Below are 13,300 nucleotides of genomic sequence, written 5' to 3' on the forward strand. Positions count from 1 at the left end.
TTTTTATTGCCCCTGTATTTTCTGTTACATTGGTAATTAAAGTCTGAGACCGGACTAGATTTGGGATTTTTGTTTGTATTCTTTCAATTCAAGTTTCTCTCGCACTGAAACAGGCCTCGCCCAGAGGCTGTGTGTGTGTGTGTGTGTGTGTGTGTGTGTGTGTGTGTGCCATGTCAGCCTGTGCCACCAGAATGGAGAACCTGGCCCACCAATGTCTTCATTTTTCTCCCTTGGACTGGCAGCTTCCTCCTCACTGTGCCAACTCTTTCAGAATTCACAAGAGGAGACTGCAAATCCTTAGGGAACAAGAGGCTCGGAGCAGAGGCTTTTCTAGCACACGTTTTCAATATTTAGGACCAGGCAAGCCAGCTCACAGGCAATTGGGGCCTCTGTTGGTAGTTCCTCAAGTTTTAAAATATGAGAAGCATAGAAACGTCAATTTTCTCATAGAAACATCAATTTTCTAAAAGCACAGCAAGAAAGGCATAAAGCAGGAAGCGGACTCGAAAGGAGGAAGAAACTAAGGAGGCACAAGGACATCACAACTAAGTTTCCTGAGCCCTCTCCACGTGGGGTCCCAGACACATGCAATTGGCTCACCCCCTTAGGGAACAAACATGTATGAGTCAAATGTGCGTAGATGTGTCAGGCAGGATGTACGTGAAAAATGCAGAGCATGAACTAAAGATACTAATAGAGTTTAGGGGATGGAAAAATAGGATTTTTTGTGTGATGGAGAAAGAAAGGGTCAGGCTATTCCACAGCCACCTCTCAACCCCCCTCACCCTGGATCCTGCCCATCTCCCAGAGGGGGGGCTTGCAACCCTGGGCCCTGGACTGTGGTTTGAGCCCAGGAACCGGGGAACAGGAGGCTGGCTGGGGTCAGGTGGGCAGGGCCCCATCCTTGTGCATTCATGGATCTTCCTTTCTGGCCGGGAGCGCCCCTCCCTGCAGAGCCAGTGCCAGTGGGTGGGGGAGCAGGGTAGGGGTGCGGAGTATGCCCCAGGCAGCTTGGGTCTCAGGTTACTTCTTGTGCTGTTGGGGAAAAAGCCCTTGTTTCCAGGGTGAGATTTGATTACAGTGGCCTGGCCTGGCTGTTCTGCCACTGTCGGCCTGAGGGCTGGTCAGAGCTGGGACTTTCTGACACCCAACACTGTCACTAGATCTCCGCACACATTAGGAGGCAGCTTGTCACTTGACCCCAGTCTGCCTCTTAACTAGCATCTGACTTTCAACAAGTCATTCTGCTGTAGGTACAGTGAGGGGTTAATAGATCATCGCCATAGACACGGCTCTAGAATTCCATGACTTCACTGTTCTGTGACGCTCCCCCCACCCGGTAATCTAGCAATTTCCAGTCCCCGCTAATGCTCTCTTCTTCCTTCCTTTTCATAGAGAATATCTGCCTACCTTCCTACACGCTGGACCCCACTGCAGCTCAGATGGGGCTGTGAGGAGCTGGCTGGGAGCATCCCCGTGCCCGCTTAGGGACCCAGGTCCTGGAGGGGAAGCTGGCTCCAGGGACACCAAGGTGAGGGTGGGCCAGTGAGCAGCAGGCTGGGGGGCAGTCACCCTGACACATAGAGCACCCCACAGGCTGGCCTTTATTAGAGTGACACAGGAATAGCATGTAGCAGGGAAGCACTCGCCCTCTTTCATCAGTGACAAGACTGAGGCCTGCTAAGATGCTGTGACTCGTCCAAGGGCACACCGACTCGGGGCTCTTTCTGTTCCACCATTGCCCAGTTTAAAGGTGGGAGGGAGGGACATCGAGGAAGCCTCTGCATTATCTTCACAGCTTTTCTGTAACCCTAATATTACCCTAAAAGAAAAGGGTCACTTTGTTTTTAATGTGGAGGACTTTTGTTCTGTGTCATCCCCTTCTGATAAGCACCAACCGGTCATCAACCTTTACCGCAGACGGATACCTGATAGGAAAAGGCCCCGGGGTATGGAGATTGCGGGAGTCCTGGCTCGCCCAGCTCTCCGATTTCCCGGGGGAAAGACGACATGTGCAAGTGAAAGGTTATTTCTAACAGTGCGAGGCAGGATGACAAGCGCCACCAATGCATGAAAGTACAAAGGGGGGTGGCGGGAGAAACCACTCCTAGGGGCATGTTTTTAAATAGGGACAGACTAGTCTACAAAACAAGTTCAGTGTTTCTGACTTAATGAGCACTTGCAGATACATAAGCACGTCCACGGGTCAGACGTACGTTTTCTTAAGTCTTCATGCATTAGTCATAGAGAAAACCACCAAGACTTATTGATTCTGCATCCTAAATCTCCCTCCCATCGATCACCTCGTTGCCAACCCTCCCTGCCGCCGTCCCATCATCTCTCCCTTGGACTAATACATTAACCTTATTGATCTCCCTCTCTAGTCTCAGCTCCCCCTGACTGCTGGCCATTGAGTGCCTGCCTCCACTCAGCCTGCTCTCTTCCAAGGCACTGAGCTGCCTGCCTCACGCTCAGGCGGCCCGGGAACCGTGGGAGACTCGCCTGCACGCGCCAACCAAGCTCCGTCCAGCTCTTCATCTTCTTCGCCTGCCACTGTCCTGTTCCCTCAGTGCCCCAAACCCCGCCTCCGCCACAGGGAGCTTCTCCCCACTGTTCAACCAAACTTGCCTCTGTTGAGCCTCAGGGCCTTTGCGCATGATGCGTTCTCTTCATGGAAAGCCCTCTGTCTCTTCTCTGTCTACTGAAACTGTATTTATTCTTCAGCTCGGCTTAAACAGCTCCTTCTCTGGCTCCCGCGGTGTTAGTCATGCCCCCTAAGTCTTCCTGTAACACGCTGCCCCTGTGGTACCCACATACACCGGAGCAATTACAGAACGTGCGACAGGACTGTGGTGAGGGCCACGGGGCCGGGGCAGTGCACCCAGGGGCCCTAGTGCAGTCGGGTGAGGCCTGCTGGTGGGGAACCAGAGAGGGCTTCCTAGGAGAAATGAAGCAAAGGTGAGATCTGAAGCCCCAACAGGAACTCACAGTCTGTTCCCCCACCAAGTTCTTTAAGAGCAAAAGCTGCATCTTATTGTGTATTGTTTCAAATCTAGATCTGTAGCTACACATAGGAGGTGCTCGATAAATTTGCTTGCTTGATTAAATGAATCATTGAGCAAACAAAAGAAATGGGCAAATGAAACCCATCTTACTTTTGAGCAAATGGACAACCTCCGCTTAACACTCCTGCTTCTAACACTAGGTGGCTGTGCTGAAGTGCAGGCTGGGTGGTGCCTTCACAGGTCACATGGTTTATAGTAGGACTTGTTTGGACTTTTACACTCAGTTCAGTAGTACTGTGCGAGTGAAGGGCGGTTTCACATTTTTTGGATGAGTCTGTGGTTCTTGTTTCAGTATGCTACAGAAAGAAGTATTTCATTTATTGTCTATGAATTTTATGGGTAATATTTTCCTTAGAATGCTTTAATTTTTTTCTCAATGTAAAAAAAGAAAAAAAAATTACCCCAGCTGGCATGGCTCAGTGGTTGAGCATTGACCTATGAACCAGGAGGTCACAGTTCAATTCCTGGTCAGGGCACATGCCCGGGTTTCAGGCTCGATCCCCAGCAGGGAACATGCAGGAGGCAGCTGATGGATGATTCTCATCATTGATGTTTCTCTCTCTCTCTCCTTTCCTCTGTCTGAAATCAATAAAAACATATAAAAAATTAAAAAAAAAATTAGAGTTATGAAGTGGGAGTGGAAGGAAACTGTGGGGGTGATGGGCGGGAGACAGGGAGAAAAGGTAGAGTCAGATGGTCCCGCTTTATGTCCAGTTCTTTATGAAAGAACTTCCCCATCTGCCATCTCTCTTGTTCACAGCCAGGGCCAGGCCTTCTGAGAGAACACAATCTACTCCTCACAGCGTGATAGTTAATTTTATGTGTCAACTAACTGGGCCTCAGGTGAACGGATATTTGCTCAAATATTATTCTGGGTGTGTGTGTGAGGCTGTTTTTGGATGAGATTAACATTTAAATGGGTAGACTGAGTAAAGCAAAGGTAGGTGGGCCTCGTTCAATCAGTTGAAGGCCTGTATAGAACAGAAAAGCTGACCTGCCTCCGAGTAAGACAGAATTCCTCCTTCCCGACTGCATTTGAATTGGGACATCAACTTCTTCCTGCCTTCGGACTCCAACTGAAATATCAGCTCCTCCTGGGCCTTGAGCCTGCTGGCTCCAGGCTGAAGCCATGCGTGGTCTTCAGGCCTTGGGACTTGGACTGGACCTACTCCCCTGGCTCTCCTGAGTCTCCAGCTTGACGGCTCACCCTGCAGATCCTGGAACTTGTTGATTTCATCATTGTGTGAGCCAATTCCTTATAATAAACCAATAGGAAACCATCTATTGACTAATGGCTAATGAGTCATGACTAATACAATGAGATTTTATTAACATCAGATAAATCACTGACTCACAGATGCCAGAGCTGGCGCTCAAACATCCCTCTCAGTTTACAGACGATGAAACTGGAGCCCAAGAAGGAACGTTCTTGCCATGGCACCTTCCACCAACCTGGGAAAACAATGTACTGACATGAATTCATAAGAGCATATGAATGACTCGGTATGATGCTTTTTTTTGTTTTTGTTTTTTGATACAATGCTTTTTTAAAGAGCAGTTTTTGATGGGGGAAGGTAGGGGTACAGGGTGAAAAGACAGACATAATTCCTACCCTCTTGGAGGTCCTTGCTCAATGAGAATTTCAGAGATGTGCAGAAGCAAACTACACACAGTGCCATAGTTTAGTTCTTTTTTTTAAAAAAAATGTTTTTATTGCCCGGCGGGGCATGGCTCAGCGGTTGAGCATTGGCCTAGGATCCAGGAGATCATGGTTCGGTTTCTGGTCAGGGCACATGCCGGGTTGCAGACTTGATTCCCAGTCGGGGGTGTGCAGGAGGCAGCCGATCAATGACTCTCTCATCATTGATGTTTCTATCTCTCTCTCCTTTTCCCTTCCTCTCTCTCTGAAATCAATAAAGATATATTAAATTTAAAAAAAAGTTTTTATTGATGTTCTTTAGAGAGGGGAAGGGAGAGGGAGAAATAGAAACATCCATGAGAGAGAAACATCAACATGGATGGGCTGCTCCTGCATGCCCCCCGCTGGGGACCGAGCCCAGGGTCCTGGCATGTACCCCAACCGGGAATTGAACTGGTGACCTCTGGCGCATGGGGCAATGCTCAACCAACGGAGCCACACCAGCAGGGCCACAGCTTGCTTCTCGAAAGTGAAAGGAGGCATTCAGAACAATGGGAGGTGGTACAGGAGGGGCAGGCCGGCCCACAGACCTCACCACTGTCGGCTGTGTTATGCTGGGAAGCTGAGGCTGCCTATCTGGGGTGGGGGGAATGACTGGAGCTGGCCCAACCCCTAATTTCAGTGAGCCCCCAGAATATTTCTGAAAATACAGGCTTCTAGCTACTGCCTGCATGTTTTTAAACACGGCATTTTCAGTGCATGCCGTCTGCTTCCTGGGTTACACTGGGAAGTGCTGCGGGCTGAGGGGGTGGCAGGGTGTTTGGGGCAGTGAGGCAACCAGTCGCCTATTTTCAAACCTTATGTGTAACTTTTTCGCTTTTTGCTTGTACGAAGCTTACGACTGAGTTTTCTCTTTGGGTCAACAGCTTGCAAGAGAGAGCCATGCTCTGCCCAGTGTGGTCAGCATCCTAACTGCCCAACCTCTTTAGAGCAAGGGCCATGGGCAAAGGTTAAAGACACTTGAAAGCCCATCACACGAGGAGGGGGTGAAGGAAGTGGAGATATGTTTAGCTTGGCATCCTCAGGAGGCTGGGGAACAGTCTTCAGCTCTTTAAAGGGCTGCTCTGTGGAGGAAGGAATCGTGTTCTGTGTTCTCCGGAGAGCAGGGGGCTGGAGAAGGCACAGGAATACAGACATCGATCGTCAAAGGGTAAACGGAGGTAGGGAGATCTCTTGGAACATGGGCTGGACAAGTGCTCGGTACAGGGTCATGGAGGAGATTCAAACATTAAGGGATGGTTGGTCTACATGAGTTTGAAGCACCTAAGCACCTTCTGACCCTGAGACTCTCTGATATAAGGCTGTGGACAATGGTCGGGCCACAAGCAAAGACGCGTGAACAGGCTCAAGGATGACCATTCCTTCAACTGAACGTGTTGGTCTGTGGTGTAAAGCAATCTATTTGGCGAGAGAAAGTAAGGTTCCCCACCCCAAGGACACAAACGGCTATAATACAAAAGAGAATGTTATATAGGCTATGAAGAGGTCCATGCTTTTCTTCTGTTTCTGTTAGACACACCTTGTTTGGTTAGGACAAGGTGGCGGAGCGTGGCTTGAGCCTAGGAGACTGTTTTCGGATAGGAGGTGTCAGCACGAGGGAGACGGTGGGTGGGAAGCAGAAAGGGGACTAGCTGAGGAAGGTGCTGGGAGTGGTGGGCCCCATGATGTTCAGGGGGAGCTCTCTTGCCTGTAGCCCTGTCACGTAGCTGGCACATCTAGTTATCACATGCTGTGGGCTGAATGTTGGTGTCCTCCCCAAATTCTTATGTTGAAATCCTAACGCTCCAAGATGCTGGTACTAAGAGATGGGGGTGCTTAGGTCACGAGGGTGAAGCCTCTATGAATGAAATCAGTGTTCTTACAAAAGACCCCACAGAGCTCCCTGGCCCCTACTACTTTATGAGGACACAGAAAGATGGCCCAGCCATGAACTAGGACGCAGGCTTTCCCCAGAACGTGACCGTGCTAGTTCCTTGACCTCGGACTTCCCAGCTGCCAGAACTGAAAAATAAATTTCTGTTGTTTATAAGCTACTTCTGTGCTATTTTATTAGAGCAGCCCGAACGGACTAAGACATTATGGAACATTTGACTTATCCAACACACTTCCTCTGCCCAGACACCATGCTCACCAGTCACTGACATGGTCATGATTTGACTTTTCATGGTATTTTTCTCAGGAAGGGTGTAGGACAGAAGGACGCTGTCAGGCACTTATCTCAGTGTTGTCATTGTTTACTTGTCAGTCTATTACCCTAACGCTTCTTGTAGTCCTCTCCTAGCACAGTGCCTGGTGCTTTCGAGAAATTCCATGGGATGGAGGGGACAGTCCAGGCTGAGGGAGCTACATAAACAGAAGGCTGGAGTCCTGGAAGTGTGTGATGTCTTTTGATGGGCCACAGTGTATGAGGCTGGAGATGAGGCTGAAAAGGGGCCAGAGACTGTGAAAGGTCACTAATCAAAACAGGGAACACTGAAGGGTGATACAGCCCTTAAACCTTGCCCTTCACAAGTCTGTCAGGCTAATGTTTGAAAGCAGAAGAGAAATATCAATCCTTTGAACACTCTAAAACAGATGAGTGACATAATCAAATGTGTGTTTTAGAAAGTTTCCTTGTGGTAATGTGAAGGATGGGCTGGAATGCCTGGACTGGGAGAGAAGTTAGGCAGCTACTGCAATAGTCCTAGCAAGAGATGGCGAGAGCCTTGCAGACAGGTATGAGGAGGGGACAGATGTGAGATATTCCAGAGATTAGATACAACAGACCATGGTGGCCAATTGTCTACGGAGCGTGAGGAGAAGGAACTGCTAGGGATGAGGAGATGTCTGGGTAACGCTTTCAACTGAAATTTGGAAGGAGGATCTGGTTAGGTGTGGCAGGCATAGGTAATGAGTCCAAATGGTAGATGCTGAGATGGAGGGGTCAAGAGGACATCCAGGTGGAAAAATCCTGTAGGAAATTGGAAACATGGATCCAGAGCTCAGGGACAAAGGTTAGGGGTCATTAGCATTTGAGGCTGAATGAAGCCTTCCTTCAGAGAGAAAGAGGTCCATCATGGTGTGAGGGAGAGTAGTCCCTGAGGCGAGGACAGAGCCCATCCCGCAGAGCTGGTGGAACAGAAGCCCCAACAAGACAAAAACTGGCCAGAGAGCACGAAGGAGAATCATGGTAGCCAAGAGAAGGTGCCAGGAGGGGATATGTGAGCCTGCTTCGGAGGTCAGGGGACGTGTACCTAAGGAGGTGATGTCTAAATGGATCCTGAGGATGAGAAGATGGGTAATGCCTGAAAACGGAGGGTCGGATCTGGCAGTTAGGATGGCTGCAGCCTCTACTAGGGAAGGGTCAAGGGTGGGGACAGTAGACACAGTCAGTACACTGAAGAGTGAGTGGAAAGTGGGAAAGCAGACAGGGCAAACATAAGCCATTATTATTGTTATTTTTAAATATGTTTTTATTGATTTCAGAGGTAGGAAGGGAGAGGGAGAGAAACATTAATGATGAGAGAGTCATTGATGGGGTGTCTCCTGCAGGCCCCCTGCTGAGGATCGAGCCAGCAACCCAGGCATGTGCCCTGACAGGGAATCGAACCTGAATCTCCAGGTCCATAGGCCGACGCTCAACCACTGAGAAGCGCCGGCCAGACTAAGCCATTATTTTTTGAGGTCTGATACTGAAAGGAAGGAAAGAGAGGAAAAGATGGGCTAAGTGTCGAAGAGGGAAGTTTTCTGAGGATGGGCGAGACTTAGATAAACACCACACTTCCCCAGGTCAGGCATGTCTGAGCCTCCGAGCTTCTCTCTGCCATGCCCGTCGCCTAGGTGACCTGGTCACTCCATAAGCATTCATGGAGCAGCTCCTAGGGTGGGGAATGTGCTGGGTGCGAAGGTCAACAAGGCCTCTGGAGGACCCAGTCCAAAGGGTTGGAGAGACAAATAAGAAACTTCAGGTCAATGTGGTGAGTGCCACAGACAGGATCAGTATGTACACCGCAGAAGACACTGGAGGTCACACTCCTGGTGTAGGCGTGGGGGGGGCTCCCTAGAGCAAGTGACATCTGAGCTGAGACCTGGAGTCAAAGACAGCCAGGTGGGGCAGAGCAGGGGAGAGGGCGTTCAAGCAGCACGCGTCCCTATAAACGCCCTCCCCAACCTTCCCTAAATCCCAGGCATCCTGGACTGCCTGCGATATTCCCAGGCGAGAAAATGATGTTCCTCCCGACCCTGCTCCCAGCACCTAGTTTTCACCCTTATTTATCTAACAGCCCTTCCTGTACCATCTACTAGAAACTTCTAAAGAGCAGAGGCCGCTGTCAGTCATCTCTGTGTCTCCTAAAGTATCTCGTGCAGCACTCAGCACAGCTTATGGGATCTGAAACCCTCTCAGGCCCAAGGACCAGGAGCACGGCTGATGCATTTTCAAGCGGCTGCTGGGAGGGTTAAGGCACCGAGGTAAAAAGGGTCAGGAAAAGTAGACCCAGGGAGAAAAATAAGGCTGGGATGAGGGGAGGGAAGGAAGCAAACGAAGGTGAAGGCATGACAGCGGAGAGGGGCACAGGTCCAGGCAAAGCCTAACCAGAACTCTGCTCTGCGAAGCCTTGGCCTGGGTTTCCTTCCCGTCTTGGGAGAGCCCCTGTTCCCCCTCGACTTCTGGGCTCTCTCACTGGGACCTGATTTCTAGACACACTCGACTGCATTTTCTGGGAAGTGGGGAGAAGCCGAGAGAAAGGAGGGAGAAAGCAAGCCCTGCAGCCCTAACAATTTCCCCACTTTACAGAGTGATCCTAGACAGCGTTCAAATGTCCTTCCCCGAAAGTCAGAGGGAGGGGAGCTGGTGGCTGTCATGCTTCTGAATTGTCTACACAAGCCAAGTTCTCGAGCAGAGCAAAACTAATTTTGTTCTGCAGCTGGATAAATAAAGTAAGGAAGGAAAGAGCTGGCGTTACACATTTCTGAATTAGCACCAAGACTCCGCCTCTTTCAGGAAATGTTCCCTGTGCAGCCAGACTGGTAATTTCGCTCCCTCTCCATTCCCTCTTCACCCCAGAAAGGGTTTCTGGGTGCTTAGAGCGGCACATCTCCCTTCAGCTGTCAGCCCCACTTGGCCCTCCCCATCACCTCTGGATCCTTAGCTGAATTCTTTGTCTACGTCAGTAGGATTAAAAAAGATAATGTGGGAGAACTCTAATATTGATGGAAGTCGTGGATAGTAAGGATGATCTCTGAACATTGCTGGTCCAAGATGGAAAATTCCTAGAATAAAACCTTTGGGAGTTTATTCTGTAGGAAACAGCATAGTATGTACAGCATAGTACATAGTAAACAGAATGTAGTATTGTACATTGGTGGTTCCTGAATTACTTGTAATTGGAAAAGAAAAAGTTTCCAGCTGGTTATCATAAAATATACAAGAGAGGGAACAAAACTTCTGGCTTAAAATGCAGAGCAATATGTATCCTGCAAGGAGTTGGTCAAACTACCAGGTCTCCTCCAGTCACACATGAGGTGGGCTTCTCAAGCTTTTGCCAGTTGCACCTTTTCCAAAGGGCAGTTAGGAATAAAGTGATCAGTTGCCTCCTTTCTGTAGTACATACTCCACATCAATTTCATAAGCCTAGAAAAAGTACATTCATGAAAGATCAATAAAATTGATCGTTCGTTAAAATACGTGAAAAATATTAGTAGAGGAGGAAAGAAGCAGACTGGGTATAGATTTCAAAGACTAAAATCAGATGAAGTTATTCCTGAGATGTGTTTGTGATAGGTCATTAGATGTATGAGATAGTTGCTATGCCCCAGGCACGTAACTGCAGTAACTCATGTCTTGTCATGTCCTCTCCAGAAAAACAACGTGTTGTGTGAGGATTACAGCCAGGGCTGAAAGATGCTGCCGTGAGCTTTCCCCATAATCTAGGGGCCATAAGTACTTTGTTCAAGGACCTGCTCATGGGTTTTCCTCTGGACCTTGAATACCTTCCGATTATAAGCCTTATTATTGGGCATGAAACTCCTTTGCCCAGAATAACAGCCTTGATGAAGATATTTCCAAGCATCACTTCATTGGTTGTCTTTGGTGAGCTTTAGGGCCTCAACAGGTAGTGGGGTTAGCAAATGCTGCCAAATTCAATATACAGCTAGTCTGCATTTTATTTTTAAAGGCAGCTTTTCCTTTATTTAAGATTTAATCCCCACATCTACAATAATTATAGGGTCATTTAACAAGAGCTGAAAGCAAATTCGATTTGAGACAGTCCTCAGTAGCTAAGGCTAAGATTAGGAATCCCTCTATCTGGAGGGAAAAGGACCAACCGAGGTAACAAAAAAGCACAATCACTTTGGTTGACCAGTATAACCACTTCGGAGTTTGCAAAAACAGAACCATCTGTTCTGTGAGGAACCATGGCGAGAGATTCTGTATTTATAGAATCCTGAGTGGGAAAACCAGGCACATGAATAAACATTTTTTGCCCTGAGTTCACTAATCTGGAATCTTTTCTTCTACTTTCTGTCAAAGCGTACCACGATGTTGTTGTTTTGGTTTTTTTAAAAGTCAATTTAAAAGCACACAGACTCGCTATGACTAATTTAAGAACTCCCAAAGTAGGATCTCTTCCAGAAATACATTGCAACTGACAATACTGTCAGCTCAGTCTAAAGGGGTTATGATACAATGGTGGGCCCTGAGGCTGAATCAGGTGTTTACTGCTCATGAGGGCAGAGCAGGGTGGAAGAGCTCCACAACCATGAACTGTTCTTGGTATGGGGCTTTAAGACGAAACCTTTCTATAAACCTTCCAATAGGTGGACCTTAATCAGCCTAACTGAGAAATTCCTATGTTTCCTCTTGGGTTTCTAAAAGGGAAGCTATTGCAAGGAAGCATTTTATATTAGGTGCCAAGAGTGCTAGGCTGTTTCATATATTTCATGTTCCTTTAGAAACACATTATTTCTTACATCCTTTGGTAAAATTATTTTAGAGAAGCTAACATCTTTTGGTAGTGTTGCTTTTACAGGAATACCTCTGTGTATTATAATTTCTCTGTATTATGGTGGAGAAAGTTGGAAATCAAAGGAAGTGATTCTGTTCCAAAAGCCTATAAAGTAATGATCGGATCACGTTTCACTCAGTAAATTCAATTAATTTTACCCTGAATCCAGCTGTGGGGAGCGGGAGGAATGGCGTCACCATTTACTGGGTGTCTGCTGTGTGCCAGGTAATACACTAAGCACATTATCTCATTTAATGTTTTCCGCAACGCTCCTCATTACCATCTGCACTCTTCCTGAGGGGCTGAGGTTCAGAGAGGTTAGGCAACTCACTGCAGGTCACACAGCTAGTAAATGGGTAGGCACAAGAAGTAACTCAGGCACTGGCCTGTTAAATACAACAGGTGATCAATTTCTTGGAGATTTTGTTCAGCAGTTCAGCTAATTAATGACTGTGCATCCCTTCTGCTGCTAAATTATTCAAGTAGCCTCTTGTACCAAGTGTGACCTGGTTCCTTACGAATTATACTTAATGAGAACCTATGGGCTAGAAACTCTGCTCGGTGACTTATGCACCTTCCGTCCTTCCATCATTACAAGTCTAAGACATGGAGTTCTCCGCTTTTTAGAGACGAGCTGTTCTGGGGGGTTAAGAAAGTTGCCAAGATCTCCAAGTTACTGAGGGGTACAGCCATGACTGGATCCCGGGTCTGACTCCAACGCCAGAACCAGCTTCCCCCGCGACACTCGTGTTTCCACGTGTCAGCCCCCAGGCCGGAAAGCCTCAGCGCTCATTTAATATTTATCCAGTGCCTGCGGCGTCCCGGGATCGGGCCCTCGGGTGGGAAAGCTGCGGGGCCCCAACTTCAGCGTCCACGCTGCAGGGGAGACGGCGGCACCCGCAGCCCGGAAGGGAGAAAGCCTCGCGCCGCAGCTCAGCCCCAGGAGCCCGGGTCCCGAGCCGCCCCGGGCGCCGCCTCCTCGCGGGGCGCGGGGATCGCGCGCGGGCCGCCCAGGGCCGGGCGGCGGCGCAGGTGCGAGGGTTCGGGCCGCGCGCTCCACACACCGCCACTGAGCAGCAGCCGGGCGGAGAGCGGCGAGCGGGGCCAGGGGGAGCCCTGCCCGCCCCCACGCCGGCGCCCCGGCGCCCCGAGCCGCGGGTTGGGGTGGCCGCGCTCTCAGTTCCGCGGGGGGGAGCGGCTCCGCCCCGCCCCGCCCGCCCCCAGAAGTGACGCGGCGGCTACGGCGTCCGGGAGGGGCCCGAGGCAGCAGGGGGTTCGCGAGGGGCGGCGGCGGGGCGCTGGGCAGAGCGGCCGCGGCAGGAACCCCGAGCGCGCGCCCGCGGGTAGCGGCCAGACGACCGCGTGCGGGGGCGGCAGGGCGGGGCGCAGGAGCCGCGGCGGAGCGGGGGCGGCGGGAGATGCGGGCGGCTGCGGGCATCCAGCGGGCTGGGCTCGGCCGTCGCCGCCTTCTCGGGCTCCGCCGCGGTGGTCGCCGTGGCTGCGGCGCCGTCCCCGAGGTCCCCGCGTGAGGAGGCGGCGGGCGGAGAGCA

The sequence above is a fragment of the Miniopterus natalensis genome, chromosome 19 (genome assembly GCF_054644295.1).
Source record: "Miniopterus natalensis isolate mMinNat1 chromosome 19, mMinNat1.hap1, whole genome shotgun sequence".
Lineage (NCBI taxonomy): Eukaryota > Metazoa > Chordata > Mammalia > Chiroptera > Miniopteridae > Miniopterus > Miniopterus natalensis.